Genomic DNA, 13374 nt, shown 5'->3' with positions numbered 1-13374 from the left:
CCACTAACACCACTTACATTTATTTTGTATGCTATACACTATTTTTTTGAGCATTTAAATATACACTTTGGAAAATGTTATGTTGAAATGTCCAACCTTAATCTTCTTAGCAGGATTCTGGCCAAAATACCCTGATATGTACAATATAGGACCCCAACTATATTAACAAAAGTTTCAGTAATGTAAATACAAAAGAATCCCAATGCATAAAATATTTTTTGTGTGTTTTGCCCTTAGAAGTTGGCTTTTGAAAATCATCCATTCATGTGGGCAATGCTGAAGCCTAGTTTTTGATACTCTGTAACTTGAAGGTATCAGTTTGTGTTAGAGATGTCTTTGCCTTTGGATTCACCATTGCCTCCTGAACCACTTTCCTCACAGTCTGTGGTGGCACAATACCCTTGCATCCTATTCCTGGCATTATAACAGTAGCCTGCAGAATGTTTTTTGGCTTTTTTTGTTGTTGGATATTATTTTAAGAATGAATTAGTTGTGTGAATAAATGTGACTCCTGTGTTTTATGGAATTCTATGAATTATTTATGACAAATTTGACTTTGCTCTGAACAATGCCATTGTGATTACAGTATATTTTTAGAACTGCTTTAGGCTAGATACATTGTCCAATTTCTAACTCATTCTGTTATATCATGTTTTTCTTCCAATTTCATTGGGTGTATGAATAAATCTGTAGAGGATGTTAATATGTTTTATAACAATTTAATCGCTGAGACAGGTCTATTTTAAATGAAACATTAGTTTCTTCTATGTGTTTGATAAAACTTTCTGGAGAGCAGTACGTGTACTGTATGTACAGTAGGGTTACCATTTTGTAGTTTACAGTATATGAGTGCTTTCTGAAGAATGTTTTATTAAAAGCATAGAACGGTTGTTTACAGAGTGTGAGTGGACTTGTCTGCTTGGAAGTAAAAATACTAGTAAACTGTATTGTAAAAATCTAAAGAGAACTCTGGTTAAAATTACACATTAAAAATCAAGAATAAATCATGCTAAATTGCTAGAATTATAAAGTCCAACATATCTCCAAATGCATACATGAGTCTGAGTTCTAATTTCACAGATCTTAATCATGAAACAAACTTGAGCATGTACAGGTACAGTATGTTTTGTTGAGCAAATAGGAAAAAGCAAGTCTAAAATCATACACAGCTCATGAATTGGAGAAGTAAAAAGATTATATGATTACATGTTAAACGCAGTTCACAGTTCAGTTCACAGGGTTTCCTTATCCTCAATAATGTAGCAGGGAATTCTAAAAATGTTGCAGTGTTTTTTCAGCTTCCCCACAGAACATTCATTTTGTAACCACTAGGTCAGGGATTGATGGCAATGTTCAAGGTGCATTACAATTAGCACTACAACTCCTCCATTTCATGACCACTCAGAAGGCCCTCACCCACCCCCAACACCATTAATCTTTCAATTTTTAAAATAATGTATTTTTTAAGGTATGTTTTATAAAGTAATGTAGGCTAAAGTAAAGTTTGTTTAATATTTGTTTTATTGTCATTTAAAAGTCAATATTCTATTTGATTTTACACATAGCAAAAATAATTATTAATATAATGCCGTTATGAACCTGTTTTAGAGCATGCAATTCCCATACAATTGCATACAATGCCTTGAAAAAAGTAATCAGACCCTTGTTAAAGCTTGCAATCATTAATCAGTGATAATTAATGACATACAGTAATGACATATAATAATCATAATAATTAATGGCATAATTTGTGCTCAATACACAAAGTATAGTCAGCACTTTGAAGTAGCAATGAAAATTTGTTATGGTGGGGAGCTGTGCCAAGGTCATTGGCTGCAAATGAACAACAATAATCCCACATTGAAAAACAGAAAGAGGAAAGACAATGTTTTTGTAACAATGCGTTCAGAAGAACCCTATGCAGTAACGAATGAATTCAATTGGGCAAGGCGAGGTTTGTGTTGGTGAGGCAGGCTTAGTGTCGAAATCCAGATAGAGAAGGCTTTTTGTCAAATCCAAAAGGGGCTAGACGAGGTCGACATCGCTGAGGCAGGCTGAGTCAGGATACAAAAGGCTGAGATGAAAAAAATTATCCTTTGAAAGGGTTTAGAAATGATTGACAAATGAGGAGAACAGCAGGCTGTTTAATTCCAAGCAATGAAGTGCAGTTTGAGGAAGGCATACTGTAAATAGCAGGTGCGGTGAAAGGCGAGAGGCGTGATAGGATGATTATTTAGTGCGCCATTGTTTACGAGAATTGGATTGGGCTGGTGTCTGATTATCTGAGGTCAAGGGAATGTGCCAGCGTTTAGGAAGCTTAGGTGTTTGATTATGTGAGAGTGTGACAGTTTTGGCTGTTTAGCCTTCTTCATGTGTGATATCTGTTACTTACATAACCTTCTCCATGATTTCGGAATAAATGCAACTATCGCTGTATGGGCCCGACACCATATAGTGAAGCTCAAGCAAAGATTCAACTATAAAGACCAAGGAGCTTTCAAAACACCTCATGGATAAAGTTGTATAAAGGAACAATCAAGAGAACATTTTAAAGACTCATCTCTTTGAGCATGAAAAAATGATCATTTAGTAGAAAGCACCCAAACACTAGGTCATGTGTTCCAGTTCAGGATGTCCCTCCAAACTGATCTCCAAACTGAGAAAATTTCCATGGGTAAACAATATTTCAGTCTCTGCACAAAGGGGGCTTGTATGGAATTCAAATTTCACAACACATTTGCAACACATCATTTAGATGATACCACAAACATCTGACAGAAGATTTTTGGACCAGACATGATGTTAAATAGTGAGAGGTCAAGGGTAGAAAGATGGGAAGGTGTATAATACAGCGATGAGGAAAAAGGATTCAGTCTGTATGTTGGCTTCAGCAGGAGTGAAAGAGAGTGTGAGATCAAGAGAGTGTACCCAGTAGCAGTGAGCTGAGGGACTCAGTGACCTAGGGGCTATTGAGATAATGCAGCTTATGCTGTACAGAGGGACATCATAAGTGTTGGACAGGCAGGCTGTGTGGGTGAGAGAAAGGAGTCTAGATAGCATGGGCGGAGTCCGAATCCTCCCTGGCTATACCATCAGCAGACAGGTATGATAGGTATGGGGTCTCCATGAAAGAGAGAACAATACAGCTTCTGCTTTGTCCGGGACACAAAATGATTATTGAAGAAAGAGAGTCTATCCTGGCCAAACAGGATCAGCTGGTATTGTTAGAGACAAAACTGGTTGTTTGCAAGGATCACATACTTGTGGAGGACAGCGAGTGAAGAATAGAGCTAATTGAGTTAAAGTGATTATATTATTTATTCAATTGTTGAATGGAGATTAGTGAGCATAATAACAAATCTGAGTGAGTGAAACCCCAAGAGAAACAGAAAATTGTTTTGACATTGGGAAATCTAGGTGCCTAAGAGCGTTTCTCTCAGCGAGGTTAAAAGACTGGCTACTAATAATGCAGAAAATTAAGCCGGCAGTGTGGTGATTTAGAGTGGAGAAAATGCAAGTTGGACTTTTTTTTATAAATCTCTGACACAAACGCAACATGGTGCCTAATTTAATCGACACTGTCCTTAATGTAAAGCATGGTAGTGGCAGTGTCATATTAAAGTACTGCTTCTCATCAGCAGAGACTGGGAAGGTTTCAAGACTAATATGATCATAGACAAAGCACAGTACTAGAAAATATTAAAGAAAGACCAACTTCACAGGTCAGCAGGGATTATGGTTGATTTTTCAGTGATCCAAAGAACCAGACCAAATCTACAATGGAATAGCTTTTAGAACAAGAAAATTAAGTTCATGTGTGAGCCAATAAATTTCCTGTTTGGAATCGTTTTGAGAATCTATTTTATATCTTACTCTTAGAAGACATTTTGAGCATTCAGGTTTAGAATAAAGTATAAAGTTTTAAAATGTGATGTATTTTGTAATTTAACAAAATAGGACACCAGGAGGATGGACTGAATACTTTTACAAGGCAGTGTATGTTCTGGTCTTTAGCTCAATACATTTCTTTTTCTTTCATGAGACCTTTTAACCTTTTTACTCAATGTAATAAAATATTAAATTTCCCTGCCTTTCATAATGAAGAATCATTTAAATTACATTATTTAAAAATGTACCTGCTATAAATAAAACACTTCAAGATTAAAGGGTGAGTGCCTATCAAATGAAGGGTCAAATATCTTTAACAGAACACCCACTGTGGTGGTTAAAATAATTGCATCACCCTCATTTTTACACATTTGACAGTGGGTAGGTGCATCTCCAAAAGAAGAGTGTATTACCAGCTTTTTATCAAGGGCATTGGAAATGCTGAAGATGATATTGAAAGCCAAAAGAGCAGGTTGAATCCAGTTATGCAAAATAATTTTGAAGAGTCTAAAAGTGCACCTTGCAGGATGACCCTGCTCTTGGGAAATTGGAGGCTTAATGAATTACTCAAAAACTCCAGAGAGCACCTAAATTCTGTTAAAATGAAAACAACATGAAACTCACTTTCAAATCCCTCAGGTATGTGTCAGAGTCATCATAGAAATTGCACTCTTTGAAACTCATAAAATGACGTGTCAGGTTTGCTCTGCTCTTCAGAATCCACATGTACTGTTTAGCATGTCCTTTGCCCTTTGAATGAAGGCAAAATCCCCTATGTTACAATACAGCTACTAATGTAAAAATAGAAAAATAAACATTTTTCATATAATGTTTTTGTTTCAATGTTCAGTTTTTTGTTTGTTGCTAAAGTTGATGACAGAAACTAAATCTAAGTTGATGTAATAGTTTTCAGGGACAACATCAAATCAGAACTTCAGCTTCCTTAGGTTGCTAGCCCTGTAATACAACTTTACAGAATGCATTTATTATCATAAAGCTAAGGATTAAGAATGAAAGGATTAACAAGTTTAGTTGATTTGCAATAGCTACATCTGCAGAAAGCTACACATGAAAGGAATCTAGGTGTTTATGTACATTCTTTTATGCCTTCATCGAGACAATGTTGGGGAGCAGAAGCAAACAGAATAATAGTATGTGTAACATAACTGTGGAATTTAAGTTAATGATAATGTTGCTTTATTAGTTCTATACAATTTCTTGCATTAGGAATTCATCTTTTTGCAGACCCCAGCTTGCTCTCCATGAGGCACAGACAGGGAGAGAAACTTGGGGTCAGCCATTGTATAGTGCCCCTGGAGCAGTTGGGGTTAAGGGCCTTGCTCCAGGGGCCCAACAGAGTAGGATTCCTCTGCCAGCTGCAGGACTTGAACCAACAACTTTCTAGTCACAGGCACAGATCCTTAACCACAGAGCCACCACTCCACAGGGTCTATGAGGAATCTACAGTATGTTGAACAATATAAATACTTACAGTCCAAAGAAAAACAAAACATTATTCTGGTCTCAGAGAATTGTCATATAAAAACAAGTGAGGCAAATCTATTTAGTCTAGACACAGAAGATTGAGAAGACATTTGATTAAATTATATAAGATCCTAAGGTATATACTGTACTGTAGATGGAGTTCATTCAGTATATTATTTTTTATACTCAACAATGAAACGAGACATTTCACAATGTCACAACTGGAAATTTAGGACACAGAATTGGAAATGCTTATTTACACAGAGTCTTAGGTCACCCAATCAGGTGTGTGAGGCCCAGACATAAGGCATTGATTAGAAATGGCAAGACAAAATTTTAATTTTACAAAAGTAATAAATGAGTAACACAGAGTACTGAGTAACAGCCTGAAAGCGAGAGAAAGACATTCAGTTTTTCCCTGTTTCTGTTGACAGTTTTGGCAATGGTAACGTTGATTTACTTATCAGTAAATATGTATATATTTTAAAAGTGTTAAGCAATAGAGTGCAACACACTCTGCTACTACAACTGGTTGAAAACATAACTTCAGTTTTTTAAGCTTTACACTTAAATAATGCAGTGAATTGGTTAGTTATATTAAAGTCACTAATGTATGTTTTGCTAAGAATTCAATAATTATTATTTTACTGCTCGTTGATTTTAATCCATTTAATGAGGAATTGCAGATAGTTTTGTGTGTTTCTTAAATGGATCTGTAATATGTTTGCTGTTTAGAAGACCAGCACTTTATGATTTCAGCTGAAAGAGAGTATGCTGCAAATAGAAACAGGGAGGGGCACAAAAGTTGAAGTTGATTTTTTCAGGAAAGTAACTTGGATGTGGAGCTGAGCTTGCAGAGGAAACTGTCCTTGGAATTGGGTTGGAGATTTATGACAATTAGGGTGGATGAAAAGAAAGGTTTCTGAGTTGAAAGGAGAACAAGAAGGTGTAGATGAGCAGGAGTTCAGATGTTTAACTGAACCCATTATGAGAGCAAAAGCGGAGAATTAAATGAAGGAACACAGAAGTGTCTTTTGTTTTCAAACTCTTATTTATTTGTTTATTTTTTGTTATTGTAAATTAAAATTCTTCTCCTATTTTTTTTTCTAAAGCTGCTTAAATCAATTCCAAGGTTATTCAAATTAATATTTAATAAAATAAACTATATTGGTACATTTTTAGTAAACAAATTGAAATACAAACCAATTTACTTGCTAATATAACCTGATAAAAATGTGGAGAAGAAATTATGAAAACAAAGTAAAGTGGGCCTACATGACATCAGAAGAATAAGTAGTGATTCAGAGGTTTACAATTTAAATAGTGACCATAATTTAATACTATATTAAATACTATAATTAATACAGTATTAATAATTAATACTATATTAAATGAACAACATTACCACAGATGTAATAAATGAGGACTTTCACAACCTGGTCACTAAATAAATCACTTCTAAACTAAAGAGAAAAATCAATGTTTTGGCTGTGAAGACTTCTCACACCTGCTCTTTTCAGCATGGAATAAACCTATCACTTGTCCCTTTGCAGACTACGCATACTGACGCAGCTACCCACCGCTTCTAAAGGAATACTCTTATCACTAACTTTTTCAGGTCCTGATGATTAATTTTGGATTTGGATTTGTTTGAATTAATAAAAGAGGCTTGCTATTCTTATCCAAACTTAGAAATCACAAAAAACATTTTTTTAAATGATATACTCACCGAATCTGGAATCAAAGGTCTTATACTTTTGTAGCTGAGTCTTATAACCACACATTAGGAATGAGGAAGGGTACATAGACTACATACAGTATAAGGGAAGCTTTCTGAGGTTAGAACCTCATCAATTGATAGTGTAGGAATGGATAAAAAACAAGTTTTATAGTAGACATATGTAACTGTGTGAAGTACTGTATCTGGATTTGCAAGGGAGCAATGCTGGAAAGTTAAATTGTTAAATCTTTAAATTTTCTTTATCTCTTTTATCAAGTACAGGGTATTTGGTGGATAATTTACATAAAATCTATGGTATTTAGTGTTTAATGGATTCAATACAATCCAATGAGTTTTAAAGGTTTATGTTTTATTGATCTGAAATATATTTTGAATACAGAATAATGCTGTTCCATATGGGCATGCATTAACTTATACAGTGTCTTCTCTATTTAGCTAACATATTCATAACAAATCAAACAGACAGTATAAATTCAATTTTAACAAGTATAACACATTTTGTAAATATTTTGCTAACACGGTATACATTACATAACATATTAAATATGGTTAACATTAAAATAAGAATAGTTTCCCTAAATGCTGATCTCATAAAACACAAATTTCAGATTTACTCACCACCTTCACACTTATTCAGCCTCCAAGAACTAGTAAGGTAAGTAGTTCATTACTTAATGAAAAATTACGCTGAAATGGAAACCATCCTTTTTCTCTTCTTCCACCTGAGAGACCTGATTCTTTAAAATTTTAATTTTCTAAGGCCGGTGAATGGCCATCAAGTGGCCATGAAAGTTTAAACACCTGCTAAATTTTTCATGAAATAAACACATGGAAATCTACCTTGATTGTAGACAGTTACAAGATGTTTTTTTTTTTTTACTTTAGTATTAATGATGCACTTTGAATTCCTAAATTTTATTTTTTTCCTGTCTATTGTTATGTGTATACTACTATTATATCTACTTTTATATTTTTTCTTAGAAGTGTAAATGCATGCAGCTTTGATAACATTACATTTTGTCCTCTAACAACATTTAATATTCAATTTCATTATGGAGACTTTATATACTATATTTATATACTATATGTGCTATTTTTCTTCATTATTTAACTTCGTGGTCTGTGCTTTTGAAACTCCAGGCTGTACAGTAGATCAATATTGGTTCAATTAGCCTATTACCAAATGGGCTAGTTGCACTGAATGGCCCCCTCTTATTTGTTCTTGACTGTATGCAGTACCATAACTCAAATTAGGGATTTCTAGAATTATACCAAGTAACACATTCACATCTCACACACTGGTCAAAATATTAGGAATCCCCCAGACAAGGAAAAGTGTGTTACAAACGTAGGCAAAGCATGGCTGGCTTGACAAACATGAGACACATTTGCACTATATTCCCGGTCCAGAACAATCCCGACATAATTTATTTAGCAAAAATGGCAGAACAAGAGGAATAAAACACTTCAATATCACACACCTGGAGAAGATTCAACAGCTTCATGAGTTTCTTCTTTCTACTTTTTCCTTTGCTGCCAATGCACACTGTCACTGCTCCCCATTTAGACCCTTCCTAATGATATCTCTTTTAGGCTTTATTCCTGCAAATTTCCAGCGCATTTTTTTGTACCACTCATGCACTCAGCAATAACATGACAGCTAGTTGTTAGAACTTTTTTGGCACTCAACAATGCTATAGCAGACAGTATCCTCCAAAATTAAACCGCTACTTTCATCCAATGATTATGCTTCATGAAGCTTGGATATGGCTGTTGAGGTTTGTTACCTTCCATTCCAGAGTTCGTGCCAATGGGATAGAAAAAATGAAAAGTATGAAATCCAACAATTTATATCCAACTCTAAATCTATACGAATTTTATGTTATTATCAAGTACAGGAAGCACATGCTTACACAAAGAGTTGTGGGAGTATAGAACAAGATACCCAGTCATGTTGTTGAAGCCAATCACTTGGTTTCTTTTAAGAAACAGTTGGATGAGATCCTTAGATCAATCAACCATTAAATATCAAATTTGCTAGATGGGCAGAATAGAGTAATCTCTTTTGCAACCATTCGCATGAGCAGTTTAAATCTTTTTAATCTATTTCTTTTTGGTGATGGTTTCCCTAAATTCCCCTGGAGCCGGAGGTGGGATGCTATAGCATTATTACTTCAATTTTCCATAGTAAAAAAGGTTTTAAAAGCCAGTTTCCTGCCCTGCAATACATGGTAACTATTTTCTAAATAATGATTATCATACTAGCTTAACTGAGAATGTCAGATTCTTTAAACAACCTGACTCATAGTTGTACATAATCAATATACAACAGCTGGTTTGTTTGTCTTGACTGATTTGGGTTGCTACAAAAATGCATTTATTTTTCACAATACTATATATCTGCAAATTTAAATTATTTTCTACTGGGCAGTAACTAATTGAAGAAGCAAAGGAAAACAGTCAAGGTTTATATTATACTTAGTACTTAGTGATGTGCTCTCTTGCAGACATTTTATTTAGTTTCTCATAATGATTTGAATATATTTATCTATGGAAATACTGTTTTGTTTACTCCTTCAAGCAATGGTATTTTTAATAGAAGGTAAGCTTTTTTGATGATTCAAAAACTACATTTTCAAATGCAACATTATCTCCTGCAACTTAATGATGTGGAAATTTACTGTTATAATATTCATCATCAAATAACTTTATGAACTAATTTACAAAGAGGTGCCTGCCAGAGATTCTTCCATTAATAAAATAAACCTTTATTTTAGATACTGTATTTCAAAGATGTTGTACAATAAAGCAGAGAAAATAGGCAGATATACATACATTTAATCAGTAAATTAAACAGAACAATACAATAGAGTATAAAACTGAGTTTTAAGACAGTATTTGAGAGTAATGACTGACTTGTTAGATCTGATATCTGCAGGGAGACAAGAAAAAAGTTATATATAGTAGATTTGCTTTTCTGCATTAGATCATGACAGATGTGTACTAAGAAGCACAATTTAACAGATATTTAAAAAGAAGTGCTCACACTGCTGTGAATCTTCAAATTAAAGGCTTAGTCATAAAAGCCCTCAACATTTTTGACCTGAGTATAAAGATTACAGCTCCGGTAAATCAAACTAAGGCATATTTGACACATTTAAAGAGTTGATAAGGAGACCAATCGACACAACACCTCTCTTATTCCTGCAATAGTCTTCAAGGTCAGATATGAAAATATTTTATTACATCTTTTTTTTTTAACATCCTCAATGCAGTGGGACAAAGCAAATGGTGCTTGGCTGTCAGGTTTCACACTATCATGTGCAGTATATTGGTGTCATTAGCATAGAAATGAAAGCTGATATAAAACATAACAAACGTTCCAACTGAGAAAAGTTAATTTAGCTCTTTGGTAGTAAGTTAATTGATCGATGAATCTCATTGAACCATTTCTTCAATGAAGCCAAAGTATTGACTTCAGCCACATTGCCGTGTAGCTTGTTCTATATACCCACAAACCTTTGGGTAAAGGAGTGCATCCTATTCTTACTTTTAAATGTTCTTTCACATGGTTTCCACTTCTGTTGTCTGGTTAGAGTTTCACTGTTTATTTTAATCAAGTCACTTTCTAGTTACCCACTTTTGATTTAGTCTAATGTAAATTGTGTAAATTGTGACAATAATTAGTCTTACTTCTAGTCAAGTAAAACAGAACTGGTTTAAGTCACATTGTAGACAAATTAATTTATTTATATAATAAAATGTAAAGTTATACAAATGTATTTCTAAGAAATTATTTAAAACATCTGATACGATTCTGTCAAAAAGCATAGGTCTTTGTTGCACAATTTGAAGTATATTGATCCCCAAATAGGTCAAATATTAAATACAATAAATAATTGTGCAATAAAAGATTAATACTAATCTTGTACACAGACATCATATGAATCTTTCCAAATAAGACAATCTATTTTGGCAGTGCTAATAATAATTATGTATTTTTAAGTTTTAAGTTTGAACTTTTTTGTAAAGTTACCTTTTCAAAGTTATATCATTATGCATTTAATTTGTAGAGGCTCCTTTCAATACTGAATGTGCAGTAACTATAGGGGAATTACTGAATGAGTTAATTAAAATATTTAATTCGGTCAGGACAAGTAATATACATTTACATTCTTTAACTTACTGGTGTGATATTAATAATTCCCCAATGATGCCATAATATTTCAGTCAAAAAACTACCATACCAAGAATAGTCTAAGGCCACATACCAATATGCACACTTGTGGTCTTGCGCCATTCATATGCACGTTCCCACTCAAGTCTGCAGGTGCTTAAGGTGTCCCATTTCTAAATTTGTGTTTCACAAAGGTCCTCACGAGCACTCCCAATGTGGTCTTAATGCACCCTTCTCTGATGTCTGCATCCAAATAGACTTCTCTGAATGGAAACACCCCTTGAGGAACATTCCTTGAGGAATGGTGATGTTTCATGTTCTAGCCTATCAAAATGAAGAGAAGTTGCCATTGTGAGTAAAATATTCAAGCTTTAGTAAAATTGAACTTTTTTTTAAACTTCTTATATTTTATGTAAAAACAAAACATCATTATGCTACTTTAGATTCATACTGTACGTATTGAAGGTATGAAGTTTTGACATAAAGTCTTTATTACTTTGTACACTTCGTATTTCTTTGTATACACTTTGTACACAGAATATTTAATCATACACATATTTAATAACAAAGATTTGAGGTATTGCCAATGAGAATGAAATTGTTATGTTCCTCATACTGTCATTTTTGTACTGGGACAGCCGATATGAAATATATTTAGTACTTCAAAGCTTTGAATAATCAGAAAGTCGGTTTAATTCACCCATTTTGAGTCGATCCTGCTCAACATGAATGAGCACGATATGTCACTACTTTTGTGCAGGGATAGACGAGATGAAATTCAATTTCGTTAAACTGTGAGCAGAGAATGAAAAAGTACTTACAATACAGTAAGTAAAAAATACAGTACAGTACTTAGCTGCTGGAAAAGAAGCATCAACAACAGAAAGCATTATGACCCTGAGCTGTGTGACCAGCAAGTGATGTCACGTGAGGGTGACCCATTACCCTATTTATAACTATGACCCTCGAATACTTGCATGCTTTATGTCCACACTTGCTCACAGAAGTGCAGACTTAGGCCTAAGTGTGACAATTGGGACACAGCCTAAGCGCTAATGATAATTCCTTACATTTATAGAGCACTTTTCTAGACACTCCACTGAAAGCACTTTACAGGTAATGGGGACTCCACTCCACCACCACCAATATGCAGCACCTACTGTACCTGAATAATGCAATGGCAGCCACAGTTTGCCAGTACGCTCACCACTCATCAGCTATCAGTGGGGAGGAGAACAGAGTGATGAAGCCAATTCATAGATGGGGATTATTAAGAGGCTCTGATTGGTCCACGCCAACGAGAAATTTGGCAAGGACTCCGGGGATACACCCCTACTCTTTCTGAAAAACGACTTGGGATTTGTAATGACCACAGAGACTCAGGACCTCATTTTACATCTCATCCGAAAAACAGCACCTTTTTACAGTATAGTGTCCCCATCACTATACTGGCACATTAGGAGAGACCCACACAGAGCGCAGGGTTGCTGCTGGCCACACTAACACCTCTTACAGCAGCAACCTTAGTTTTTCGCAGGAGGTACACACCTGCATAGCTTCAGTAGGTTGCCAGTTGTGAGTTGCAGGGTGATATGGCTTCTGGCAAATTATGTTGTGCTGGTATCATGCTAAGTCTGTTGTTTGCCAGACAGAAGGTAAACAGTGAACCTCATGTGATGAAATTCATGAGTTTTAGTCCAAGTTTGACTAAAACATGAGCCTTAGTAAAATGGGTCATTTCGTCTTGTCGTAATCCACTCAAACAAAAATGCAAAGCAATTTAGTCTTCGTCATCATGGATTCTTTTTGGGAGCATTTTGACTTAATTAACTAAAATGAAAAACAGCTCATTGAAGAACATCAGTTATAGCGAATTAACACTGGCCTTTTCTAATTTTCAGTTTGATTATTCCTTTGGATATTACAGGTCATCATCTACTATAATTTTAATAGTTTCTATAACATTGCATGTAAGAGAAGTTAGACTAAAGGTTTATAATAGGTTGGGCTGGTCTTGTCAACCTTCTTATGGATGGGCACTGCTTAAGCTACTCTCCAGTCCATAGGTATCATCCATTGACTT

Source organism: Lepisosteus platostomus, chromosome 8 (assembly GCF_059453375.1).
Source record: "Lepisosteus platostomus isolate fLepPlt1 chromosome 8, fLepPlt1.hap1, whole genome shotgun sequence".
Taxonomy (NCBI): Eukaryota; Metazoa; Chordata; class Actinopteri; order Semionotiformes; family Lepisosteidae; genus Lepisosteus; species Lepisosteus platostomus.
The sequence above is the reverse complement of the archived record's forward strand: the minus strand, read 5'-3'. Positions refer to the sequence as shown.